The sequence below is a fragment of the Limulus polyphemus genome, unplaced genomic scaffold (assembly GCF_000517525.1).
Source record: "Limulus polyphemus unplaced genomic scaffold, Limulus_polyphemus-2.1.2 Scaffold738, whole genome shotgun sequence".
Lineage (NCBI taxonomy): Eukaryota > Metazoa > Arthropoda > Merostomata > Xiphosura > Limulidae > Limulus > Limulus polyphemus.
In genome coordinates this window covers 63803-78108 of record NW_013666348.1, presented here as the reverse complement: position 1 = coordinate 78108, position 14306 = coordinate 63803, and the positions used below count along the sequence as shown (strand labels likewise).

Below are 14306 nucleotides of genomic sequence, written 5' to 3'. Positions count from 1 at the left end.
CCGTTTGGATTAGGATTAAGGTAATCCTAATTTATGATCTTTTACTATTTTGACTTCAAATTTTCTGACTGAGGGTTTGTTTGAGGCCTGCCCGTATGCTAGCTCTCCAGCTGTTATCCTCTGTTAATGGTATTTTCTGTTTCCCCAATGGCAGACGTTGATGCCATATCAAGATTTCTAGTACTTGAGCTGAAACTTAAGCAAAATTGGCTTAGTGTACTTTCTACAGAAAGTTGATTTCCACTCAGTGCACTTATTCGAAGTATTTTATACGTGGTCTTTTTAAAAATTATTAAAATCAGTAATCTTATTCATTTCTAAACTCAACCTGGAAATAGCTGGTTTTTTGGCAAAAAGGTACACAATTTTAAATTTGTGCTTCACCAATCTTGAAAATTGGATCCATAATGTTTTCTGATATGTAGTGCCTATATTTGTCATATTTTTTTATGACTAATTTTTTTTGATAACCAAATATAGGTTCAACTAGACTTAAGTTAAAATAACCAAGATATTGTTATTTCTGACCAAATCCAATACTTTGACAAACATTTTTCTTTAATGTAGTTTTCAGTACTGATATTTAAGTTATAGATATTAGTTTTTTTTTTAAGATTTAATATTGTTGTTATATATGTTGACCAGAATCTGACCATTATAGACAAGTATTTTGAATTCATTAGTATACAGCTGTATTAAATTTTGTGAATCCGAAGCCAGGTTAATTTTACACTTGTTTTACTTTATGGCCAAAACCAATATTTTCACAGTGCTGTTCTCATGGTTTCCAGATGTCCTATACATGTACTCTGTCTGAAGATATGGTAATAGTGCATGGTATTAGGTGATGGCTGTTAAATATGAAATAGAGGTAGTTGCTGGTAACATCTAATTACTGTAAAACACATTTTTGTAACTGGTATTTATGTTTCAAGTATTTGATATATAACACCTTTAATCCTAACAGGTATAAGTATGGACAAATAAAAAGTTTGCTGAAAGAAGACTGTGCCTTCTTTAAATGGCAGAACCCTTCCTTTGAATTGAGTTTGATATGAACTCTTGCTGTGCAATAATTTCACTGCTTCTCACTCAAGTTTGCAAGAACTCTGAAGTCATTTTTCTTTTTTTTTTTGTTTATATTTGTAATTTGTTCCCTGAATACATTTGTGCTTTGCTTTAGCTTGTCAGTTTTTGTTTTGTAATTGTGTTTGTCTATGTAAGGTCATTATAAAGCATCTATATGAATGCAAAATTTAAATTAAGGGTACGAGTAGTTGCTAGCACTATGTCTTTCATTATATTTTGTAGCCGAACAATGATTAAAGAAATTAAAGCACTTTGTAAGTTCAGGAAAACTTAAACTAATGTAGCACGTGTTTTAAAAGAATGTGGGCCACCTAAAGTTGTCTAAGATTTCACTAGTGATAAGCATTTCATGACAAGGAGTTTTCTGTGCTGGATAGTTAAAATATAGTGGTTTAATGAGTTGTTTTATTATGATCTGTTATTAATGATCTGTGTAAATATTTGTCAAGACTAAAGTGTTGAGTTATAGAAGGAAAAGTGATAGTTTTTTTAGATAACCTTTCAGCAAATTGATAAATAGATTATATATACTTGTACACATAAACACACCTTCACCATGTCTACAGAGAGAAAGTTGAACACACATGATTTGATGTCTTTGTTAATCCACACCTGTTGTGTAATTTTTAAGTACCACGATCTACTAAAGGAAGTATATGTAAATTGCTCGATGTGAGGAAACCGTAAACATCAAAATTAATATATATATATATTTTCAGCATTGTCTCTGGTATTATGCATGAAACCTGACTGTGCAATGTAGCTTTATTAATGGTTCATTTGACAAAATACTACTATTGATATTTAAACAGAATCTTCCAGAATTCATAATCTACAAGGTTATGTGATAGAAATGCTTTCACAGAAATGAAAATATTTCAGTAAAATTTCAAAAAAGGAACCAACTCATATTGAGTTGAATATAAGTAAAGCATACTGTTTTCCTCATTAACTTATTTTGTACAGGCATCATCCCTTTGAACATTTGAAGAGTTAATTTTCATGCTCCTAGTTTAAGTTTATGGCCAAAAACAAATTCTGGCAATACAAGCTTATTGACTGAACAGAACATGCATAATTAGTTCCATATCACAGCTTACACGTTTGTGGAAAATGTATTGCCGTGATAGAATTGCAGCATTCGTGATTAAAGGCATGGTGGATTATTTGGCTTAATGTCATTTTGGCCTGCTTCAAATTGTAGTTGTATGTGCCTTTAGTACGTAATCACATTGTCCGATTAGAGTTGAGGCCTTTCCAAATGCAAAGCATGTGAAAAATATTTAGGCACACTTTTCCTGTACGATGTGACTGAATAAATTTTAATTTTCCACTTGTAAGTTTAAGAGTATTCACTTAAAAAACAATCCTAGTGTTTTATGAATTATGTGTGTGTGTATACATACATACAACTATGTAGAGAAGAATATTACTCAGTAAATATATAGTTATTTATTTAATGTATCAAGTGAAAAATGTTGTTTTTAAATATAACCCATTATGGATATTAATCTAATACGAAATAGAAACTTCATTTGGTCAGTGCCAAAATAGGCAATTAAGTCTATATGTCAAAATCTGGCATAGGGACTGTCCCAGAATTTATAGAGATGAAATCAGATAAAGTTATTGTGCATTGCTCAGTTTAAAGCATGAGTTAGAGGGAAAAAAAAGAAGAATTTCTGTGTGTTTGAGGTTTTTATCAATGTACATGTGCTATTGTTTTTTTCTCTTTATTTAGTGAATAATTGCTTTACAAAACTATGTTATATATATATATGTGAAAAGCAGTTACTGGTATTTGGTACTTTTTACTTTAGATACAATTCACAATAATTGAAGCTGCCATAAGGATAGAAAAGTAATGTTTTACTGTTTGACATGGACTTAAGAGTAAATGGATTCTCTGTATACTTGTATAGTGAGTAATTTTACAATCTATAAATGTTTATTTTTTGTGTGTGTGTGTATTTAAAGTGATAAAGTGACTTAAGTTTTTTTTTTTTTTAATTTTGAACACAGACATACATGGGAACTGTACGTTTATCTGTAAAAATTGAACAACTTCATTCATATTGGCTTTTTACAGACTGATTAACGACAGTGTTACGTTTACATATGTTTGTCTTTTTAAGTTATGAAGAGATATAGAAATAATTCCTAAGTATATGAGTGAGTTTGTTACTACTTTCAATCAGCTTTTCATGTATCTTTGTATAACTTGTAAGAAAATATTGGTGCTGTTGTCCTTTTTTTACCTGAGTTTATAACAACCATTTCTTCCACCTTTCAAAACCGAAAGCCTTTCATTGTTATACGAGATGATTAACTGTATGCCATTAATGCTCGCACTTATGGTTATGACATACCGTCTTCAATTTCTTTTATTTTTTTTTTCCTATTTTCTCTAATGATTTATTTACTTTGTGGGCATTGCAACAGAGCTTGTAATGAATAATTGATCTTTATTGTAATGTTTTTATTTATCAGAAGGGTTTTTTATATATGGTCTGCCATTTTTGAGAATATTATATAACACCTTATGAACTGAGGCAGTTGCTAAAAAAATATACTAGATGATGTTATAATATTGTATTCCTTAAAGTGGTAATAAAACTACCTCTTAGGGTATATATATATATATAAGGTGATAAATAGGGCATCATACTAGTGGTGGTACTACCATTTTACCTGAAGTGGCCTTAATGGCACCCCTTTTCATACAAGATGATGATAATGGTGGTCTGATGTAAAATTTAGTAGTAATGGTGTATGCTGTACTGGATGGTACTAATGGTATCATACTACGGTACTTTTGTGATGCTGTTTTATTAAAAAGCAGTAACTGTAAGCTTGCTTTGTGATATGCAAGTAATGTTGTCGTGCGTTAGTAAATTACAGTTTTACGAGAAATCTGCACATTAACGTGGAGAAATAAATTTCAAAATAATTTAGAGAAATATTGAATAAGGATTTTTCTCTCTCTTCACTGTTAGTCATTAATGTTAATCGAATAATTAGTGAAAGAGGTTGCCAGTTACAAACAATCAAAGTAAAGTTTCAAAAGCATGTGTTATTTATTGGTCCATTTCCCACAGCTTTTAGATATTTAGCAGTATAATGTATTCTCTTGAACATCCTTTTTTTTTCCAGTGTTTCATTTTCTTACTGAAGACGCAGAAATACTTTAAAAGTATTGTGTTTCTTGTAGCTTGTTTTTATGGAAAGAAATCTGTAAGACTGTAACAATGTAGTGAAATGGTGGTAACAATGAATGTTTCCTCATCACTTGTTATTTTGTTGCCTGCTAGTATTTGTTTATTGCCAAACTTTTAAAACAAGTAGCTGGAGGCATCATTTTTTGCCATTTACTGATTTTAATTTATTCACAGGAAAATGGATGAATAAAATATGTATGTGTATGCTAAGAAATGTTTAATTTGAGTGACTTGTGTAAAGAAGTTATTGGTGCCGTGCACTTGCAGTAAAACGAGATCGTTGAATCTGCAAGACCCGGTTATTTTTTCTAAACTATAACTAATTTGTGGTTACATATATTGTCAAATAGTTTTGTTTTTAACTTTATATTCTGACACAGTTTTACAATTTCTTGGAAAATATAAATACAAACTTTTAACTCCTTTAGTACGTTTTACATATTTTTAAACTTTAAAACAAAGCTTTATTTTTTAAATTGCTTGAAATTGGAACTGTTTCTAATTTAAGCCTAAGAAACATAAATTCTGTTTTAAATAAAACAATTTTTTTATTAATCAAACAAGGGACCAACCTTGCCAAGTCAGTGTGTTTGGGCTATATACAATTTTAAGGATTACGGTAGTACTAACATACGTCTAATTACTCGTATAGTTTAAAACAAATATTTAAATTATACAGTAAAGTTTGGCTGGCATCATCATAATAGGGCTTCTAACAATGAAATGTAGGTATTTGATTCAAATTCTTTTGGATATTCTAGAGATCTTAAGCCTATTTGCATCCATTTCTGCTCTTTTAAAAAAAAAAAAAGTTGCATAGTGGTAAAATCCTGTAATTACTGTCCACTCTCATCTACTTGTACCAGAAATAACCATGTAATTTGAATTTCAAATCCAGCAAATCTGAAGTAATTCTAAATTATATGACTAATACGTGTGTGGCAACTATTATTAACGCCGATATATAATTATAAAATTCTTAAATTGTTGATGTAGGTATAAATACATAGAACATGCACACGTGTATATATTTCTGTGTGTGAATAAGTTAAGAGCACTAGCAGGTTAATAGTGAGTTTTCACAGGTTGAAAAGTGTAAGGTGTGTTGTAAAACAAAGTGAGTTTGTTTGTAAGTAATAAGACATTTGAGCGTGTTGGTTACTTACTAGTACATCAAAATAAATGGCCTGTGGGCAGGTAGAAGTTACTGTACGAATTAAAAGATGTAAGAGTATTGACGTAGAAGAATATTCATTAAAGTAAACAAGTGTATAAATTAGAAAGTTATCAGAAAAATGGGAGGATTACTGGTAACTGATCAGAAGTGGGTTTTCTTATATTGTTCTATGAATATATAATTATATGTATGGATCTACGTAAGAGAAAAAGAATATATAAAGGAATAAAGTAAAGCTTGTGTATATATATATGAGGTGTTTACTACTATAGCCTTAAAGATGATTTAGTTTTCATTCATTCTTTGAATATCAGCTGATCGTAAGTTACTATAAAAGTAGCTTACACTTGTTACTCTTGTTTCAGTTTTTCTTTTGCGTGTCACTCAGAGTTATTGTAGAACCATGACCATCATTATTTAAAAAAAAACAAGATTAGTTTCTCATTGCAAAGTGTTCGGCTTATGTACTGGGTGTTTCAAAAGTCACTTTCCCTATTCCCGATGACTGCATTCAGGAAACGAAAAGATACAGTGTTGTGAAACTTGGTGTGTAGACCAATTTGACTTTGAAGAAGACAATTTCCATATGTTTACAAACACTTGGATATTATTTTGGATTATGACTTTTATACCCCCTATGATGTCATTAGAACACACCACAACTGTGTACATTGTGTTTCACAACATTATGTCTGTTGGTTCCTGAACTTGGTCATCTGGACAAAGGAAGGAATTTGGAAACACTTGTATATCCAAGCATTCATTTATTGCAGACTCAGTGCGAGCTTCTGTAATATATTAGGTTGAATAAGAAAAAAAATTATTGCTAATATCAATTCAGCTGGATAGCCATATATATGTATAATTTTATGTGTAATTAGCATTTTTAATGGAAGTTTATTGCTGTTGTAAATGTTGAAGTTTTAAGTGTATTACATAAGCTTTTCCATACTAATGTTTTGTAACAAATAGAACCTTTTGAATGTTGATTGTAAGTATAATTACCATAACATCATAGAAAATTAAACATTATATGATATTCAACTCAGAATGCTTCATTGTTATCCTCCACAATGCTATCCAACTATTTGTTTCACTGAGCATGGCTTAAAACCACCGTTAATAAAGTTTTACCTTTGTGATAAATCCCAGTCAGATTACTTAAATGATTTAGTGTAGTTATTAGCTACCTAAATACTTGGATAATGGTTATTAAAATTGCCTAACAGTAAATTTTTTCAAGTAATGTAAAAATGTTCAAGATACAGATCTGACAATCATACGCTTGACTGCATTATGAGTTTTAGCTACAGTATCCGTTAGCTTTGGAAAATTGAAGTTGTTGCTGTAATGTATATTGTTGCCTTTATTTTTTGTATATATAATCATTTTTCGTGACCTTTAATTCAAAGGTTTACAATACTCGTTTATCTACAGATAGATAGGACTAGAGATATTTAATGTAGAGAGATGACTATTTGTATTATTCAATTAAAAGTAAGTAAAAAGTTTACAAAGACAAATATTTATTACCATGTATATTCAAACAAAAGGTTCATGAAGCTAGGTTTGTATTAATTGATATGGATGAAAAATACATAATGTTAAGCTTAGTGATTAACTTGATTGTCTACGAACATCAATTACATTGATTAGTGCCCCTGAAAATAATCATTTAATGTCATGACAATAATAAACTAATTTAAATCGGTGTTTCGGATAATTCCAAGTAATTAAAATATTGCTATTATTATTTCTGATATATTCAAGATTGTTATGCTTAATTGATTAGTGTTATGACTCGCGAGAATACTATTTGAAATTTATGTGTCCAATTATTACAATTTTTCAATTATTCCAACTATCTAAGTCTCGTGAGAACAACTGACAGTGTTGGGAGGGTTACTTTTAAAGAGTATTCTGTTTTACAATACTGATTACTCAGTTTTGTAAATAATCTGTAACGTAATTCGATACGTTACTCCAAGTCAGTAACATAATCAGGTTACTTTTGGAACACATTTCTTTTCAATTAGAAAACAGTGGCAGTTGAGTTCAAGGAATAAGACAATATGTAAGTATCTTCTGTTTTTATGTTATACAAATCCCAATACTGAAGACTGATTAATGTTTATTTGTAGTACATAGTTATATGCTAATTAAGATACATATCAGTTTTTATTTTACACGTGCTTCTGCTGCATTCAAAGAAGCCAAACCTGATAGTGTGTATTTTTAAACAAGTTAAAATGCATTTTGATTCTCAAACATTTTAAGTTTAGCTGGCAAACATTCACAGGGAACTAAATTAAAGCCCTGTTTCTACCTGAAATTAGGTTGTCCTTTCAAAATAAGTCAGAACTACATACATTACAAAAAAATCAGTTAGGGACGTTCCTCTGAATTAAATTTACAGAGAACTAAATGAAACATTTGTCTCTTTCTGTAGGTCAAAACCGTACATTACAAAGATGTATAATAAGTTTTTTCAGCTGAATTAAATTAAAATAGATATTAAATTAAACAATTCTTCCTGAAAATATGTTCTTTTTTTTTTCTTAAATAGTTCAGAACCACACAATACAAAACATTTTACAAAAGATAACCTGAGTTATTTTTACAGAAAACTAAATTAACTCTTTAAAACCCATAATTTTTTGCACATTTTGCTGGAATTATTTTCATGATGTCTTCAAAATTATCACCATACTTTATAAAATTTCAATTTTCTTAAATTTTTCATTTGGAATCAGAGGTACTCACATGAAGCATTCTTGAGTAAATAGCCTCAAACCTCTCCCTGTTGAATGTTTGGTGAAAGAAGGATGAGGATATGTAGAGAGACTGGTGAATGGCGAAGTAGTCTTGAATGCTAGGTTGTTTGTCGATGCCCATTGATGTTGTCATCTCAAGAAACTTGAGTAGCTCATAGTGGGTAATTGTAGTCCATTTCAAATACCTCGACTGTCTATGATAATGCGGTTTCTTCGCAATCTGTGCTTTGGAATACTTGTTCATAGAAGTGATGAGAGTGTTACTTGCATCTTCTGTAAACAGAGCTCTGAAACAGTCGAAGGGCATTGAGTTGTCATTGATGTCAGCGTGTACACCAGGATCATGCCTGTTTTTTGGTAAAAACTCTTAAGTCATTACTTGTGGCTGACCTATCTTGCAGATCTACCTCAGCTCAAACATTATCTCTGGCTCTAGGTGGATGTAGATCTAGGAGGTGGATCAGGTCCAGCTGGAGCTCGCTTTTGGGGTCTCTTTGTACCACTAGGTCCTGTTTGGGGCAGTACCCCCCCCCTCTGATCAGCTGATTGAAAATTACTGGAACTGGGTCTCGATGACTGTCCTGAGTCACTTTCATCACTAGTCTCTCTTCCAAAGTCAAATTCGAGATCAGAACCACCATTGTCATCATTCTCTCCTTCATCTAACTGATTGAACAGACTCTTTGCTTGCTCAGCAGTAAAATGTGTTGGTGGCCTCGTTCCAATTGCCATCTTTGTTTTACAATTGGTGTAAACAAACTGTTAGACTGAAAAAAAAATCTGTCTCAAACACAACTTGTAGATCTGAAATTTGTTTCAAAACAAACGACAATGCTTCATGGAACTTCCGATCTATTTATAAAAGGTGGATAATGACGTGGTTTGGGTTAGTTTTCAGCTAGAGACAAATGTTATCAGATGCTGTCACCGTCCAATGGGTAAATTGGGATTTTTGGGCAGACTCTGGTAGCATCCTCTCGGGTTTTGGAGTGAAACTGATAAATATTCTTCCCGACATTAGCTTATATGTCAATTATACCGTAACTAAATATTACACACAAACTTGCACTGTTTTACATATAACAGCTACACATTTATCTCATTTTAGTTTACAAATCAATCAACACTTTAATAGCAAAGGGCACACATCAAAATTGTAGTTCAATAGAAGGACTTGCTCAAAGTGCTACCCTCTCATATGATACATTGTTGTGGTGTTAGAATCTGTCCACCATGGCTAACTAGGTATTTTACAGGAGCACTCAATGGCAAAGTGGTGGTAGAAGGTGTCCACCATGGCTAACTAGGTGTTTTACAAGAGCACTCTATGGCAAAGTGGTGTTAGAAGGTATCCACCATGACCAAACAGACATTCTACAGGAGCACTTGATGACAAAGTATGATGATGAATAGTTGTTTCACTGCTGGGTTCTTTTTCAGAGAAGCAAGACTCTTATCTGTGTCAACTAGGTACTATGTCACTTCCTCTTTTGCACTGTAGTTGATTTTAGTTTGGGTAAAGGTGAAGATATTATCTTCCTGTTTTTCTGAACCACTAATGATCTTGGCATTAAATACCATTCCAATAGGATGCTCCTCTTCTTGGAGAATTGCCTCTTCCACTAACATCTTCTTCATCTCTTCTCTCTGCTTGGGAGGAAGTCACAACAGCTGGAATGTAGAGATGGTGACTATTGCCATTTTAACTTCTTGATTTCTCAGTGTCTTTTCAAAAAAATATTGAATTGATTTGATGATTGCATCAATAAGGAGTTCTGAGAAATGCACACAAGACTTTTTCTTTGAGGTAATTTAGTTTTTAGGCTAAGAAGGTTTGAAAAGTGCTTTAATATTACTTGGTATAAGAAATATTATTATTATTGTTAAAAATGGTTGCTTGAATAAATTCAGTAAGCTAGTTTTTGTAAATGTTCAGGGTGTATGAAATACAGAACTTTACCATATATAGAGGATCCTATGAATATCCTATCTCATTTAATATTTAAGAAATTGCTTTATTAGTTATTTGTATATCTTGATTGGAAAAGTCTTAATATCAATCTGGAATGATAAGTTAGCTTATTCAACTTCTTTTTTGACTTTGCAATGAGCAGTCATAGTTGTGAAAAAGAAAAGTACTAAAAAGTTGAATGTTATGTTATTGTTCATAAATGTTTTTTTTCATGTTATACATATGTAACAAATAGTCATATAACAAAAGCAGTCATGTGTAAATACCTATCTTACAACCACACAAAATCATTGGTAATAGTTGTTTTAACATATTAGTGTTTGCTGAAAAAAATGAACTTGTAAACAAGATCACCCTCCCAATTTTCTGAGAAGAAGACAGAATGTGTAACAGATTCAAAGATGGTGAACACTTATTCTCTCCTCAACACATTCCTCAAACGTTGTAACAACTTACCTAAAGGTATTTGCAACAACTAACTTCAATAAAAAAACTTGTAACCTCTTTGAATATTTTCAGTGTCCAGCCCATTAACTTTCAGGTCTAGGTTAAATTGGAATTACTTGGTAACATTTACCTTGAAGATGGGTTTGTGTCTAAAACACCGATTGGAGTAAACTAACCATCAGTTTGTTTAGTTCATTCTTTTCAAAAGAACTATTTCATCCCTTTTGTATTATTTTTCTATTTCAATTAATCTATTAACAACAATTAAATTTAGTTCTAATAAATTGAAAAAATTCACAGAAAACAAAACTGTATACAGAACATTTGACAACTGGTTTTGTATGACTATTTACACATTCTCTTCGATTCTATTTAAGTTAATCCTGAGAATCTCCCAAACCTCCAAATATTTGTGGGGGAGATTGGAACTATTCTTATATTTTAGAAAATGTTCTAGTTTTGAACAACCACGTACATGTCCTTGCCAGTTTTTATGTAAATCAGTTTATTTAATCTACTGAGCCCCAAAGGTTTTTATTCCACATTTGGAGGCCTCAACATGAAACTTCACATAAATCCATGTATACTAAGACCTTCCAAAACCCTCGTTGACCCTCATATGGGGCTTCAATTTGGAAATTTCCAAAATAGTTAAATTAATGTTTTGAATGTTACTTGAATTTTCAAATTAACTGGTTCAGTTAAACAAGACAGACCCCATATTGTGTGAAAATCTTTGTTTATATTCTGTGGGGATTTGAACATAATTTCAGGTCATTTTGTGAAAAACACTTAATACAGATCGTTGGCTGGTGAATTTGGTTCTGTTATGTAGAAATTTGCATAAGTACAATTTCTGTTGCTCAGATCAGTAATGTATATGAAAATGAAATAAAATAAATCTTTGGCTGAAATGAGTTATGAGCATATCAGCAAGAATAAATTTTTTCAGCTTTAGATAAAAAATAAGTTCCCATCATTGTAGTTGCTTGTTTTACCTTGATGAAAATGTAATAACAATGCTTTACATGTTTCTGTTGTTATAAACTATTTGTTGTATCTTCAAAGAATCTTCTAAATAGTCATTAAAGAAATCAATAAAAATGGCAATTGAATCGTTAATTTATTTAAGACGTATTTTTTTTGTATTAAAAATGTGATTTCAGAAGTATGTAAACTTACTATGGTTTCTTTGAGTTAGTATACTTCTTTAATGTTGCAAAAAACTTTATATTACACTGTTGTATAACGGTTCAAATACATTTATTTGTAAAAATGCTTATTTTATTAATAACAGCATATGTTTAAAGAACAATATATACACACCCAAACACAAGCTAAATTATTTAGCATATTCATAGAATTTTGTTATAATTCGAAAGGGATTAATAGTTAATATATTAAGTCATGAACTAGTATATTTACGTGTAGTCAAAGTAGTTTTAACGTTATTCTTTCATTGGCGGGTTCATCAAATTATTTGGAAAAGGTGATTCAAAGTCCAATCCACGAAATACTACGACAATTTGTGTAGGAGTAACGTAAAATTTAACTTACTTGTACAAAGTAGCTTAATATGTTAAGTCGCCAACACAGATCCAAATACTTTATGTACACTGACTGCTTCACTGTACATGTTTTCTAAATTATTGACTGGTTTACCTCTATTTATATCTAATCCTTGTTCTAGGTATTATATAGTTTCTAGATTTTGGTGATGTCATAAGCTTACTGTCACAAACTTTCTTGATACGCCCTCTAGCTAGCATCCAAATTACAACTTAAAAATACAGCTTATAACAGTATTTATTATTCCAAGATTAAATTTTAGAAAGTTGAAAAACCTTTCACGTTACCGTGTTCCAAATTTCAATAGTATTTTGGTATTGTCAAAGTGTTTAATAGATTAATATAAGAAATTATAACCTTGTGTGTTATTGGATATAGACAAAAAAACAAAACAAAAAACTAAGTGTAACAAATCACTTTATATATATATATATATATTCTTCCAGGTTTATTCGAAAATAATCACGGTTCTAAACACAAACCTCATCGCGTATCTTATTTACACGGAAGTAATGCTGTAGTTCTTTTCTTTCCGTGAATTCGAAAACTAAATTCAATTAATATTCATCTTGATTCTTACAAATCGTCTAATTAACTTGGAGATATTTTGAGAATACAAGCTCAATTTACTTATATTATGCAATTTTATATTAAATTCGGCTTACGTTTGTTTGCCCTTTTGCTACATTGTCGAACATCCAGCAAACCAGTAGGCCTATTCTTTAACTCTAAAACATTAACGTCTGGGAAGACGATAAAACTGGAACAAACATTGTTAGGCCTGATTAATGTTAAGCAAAATATCTAACAATTCTTTGTATTAAATGCGCAATCCTCTTTATATTTGAACTTGGTGTAAAATATATACACATAATAATCTACATATAAAACAAAATCTCTGTTCACTGGTAGGTCACACTTCCCTCACGAGAAGGTGCGCAAATCGACAATTTTTTGTTGATATACACGTCTATTGTCTGCTAGCCGAACTGGTAATTTTATCGTTAACACATACATTACACAAATAAATTCTACACAGACTTAAAGTTTTTTGGTAAGTTTGAGTTAACATTTAATTTAGAATATAGCACTATATGCCTATTTAGTTATAGATCATTAACTATGCATCTACTAATACATCATTTATTTAACCTAACACACAAAATATATGATGTATGCAGGATTAGAATGTCATGTGTGAAAAAGCAAATAGTAGCCAAGCCAATAAAATTATGCCGTCTACCATAAAATAGACTACGTGAAAAGAGTAAGGCTTACATTATAATACTTATTGTGTAAAATGAGATTAAGGTCAAGTCAGCAAATATATTTTATGCTACTTTTTTTTTTCTTCGGGTGGTTTGATACTTGGAAGTGGATTTTTTTCTTTTGATACATTATAAAGTACAATATTGCATTTTGTTTCTAGTATATTTTACATACGAATGTCATAATGTGAATATGGTATCACATTCATAAAAATATATTAAATTTACATTAAAGCAAATTCAATACAATATTACATACATATTTACGTTTGAAATTTTGATATTTGAGGAGGGTTGGGGAAATAGAACTAGGCTTATCCTGTTCGCCAGAAAGGGTACCCATACTCACACGTGTATAAGATAATCTAAATATTCTCCATAAGGGCTTATTTATCCTTGCCAGGGAAAACATCGTTCATAAAGAAGCCCTGATTTAAAACAGGTTTGTAGTTTATTTTCAAAAATCAAACCTAAGTCGTTTTTTTTTTCATAAATTCACAAAATATTTTTACCTATAGAAATATGGAAGGGGGAAACAGAGTATGTAAGGTTTTTCCAAAACCCGTGTAATGCTGGTCTATAATAATAAAAGCATGTGTGACCACCATAGCTCCAAGAGGAAATAATCTAGAGACCTGAAACTTTGTACTGGGTATTGTTTTTTAGATTTCACTCAAAACAATTTTGGCAATTATTTGCCCTATAGCCCTTAAGCTCCATAATTCTGCTTCCTAAATGTGTATAGAAAAGTATCACTTTTTTTTTTCTAATTCTCACTTATTGAATGAACAA

At 30.9% G+C, this 14306-nt stretch overlaps 1 protein-coding gene across 2 annotated transcripts in view; it reads left to right on the top strand.

Annotated features, from left to right (window-relative positions):
• The window catches only part of LOC106460272 (ras-related protein Rap-2a-like), a 14851-nt gene extending 6796 nt beyond the window's left edge, over nucleotides 1–8055 (top strand). For both annotated transcript variants that reach the window (XM_013919962.2, XM_013919961.2), the window contains exon 3: nucleotides 968–8055. The gene's annotated coding sequence lies outside the window, so the exon portion shown is untranslated. The remainder of the gene's footprint in view (nucleotides 1–967) is intronic.
• The last annotated feature ends 6251 nt before the right edge of the window (nucleotides 8056–14306 follow it).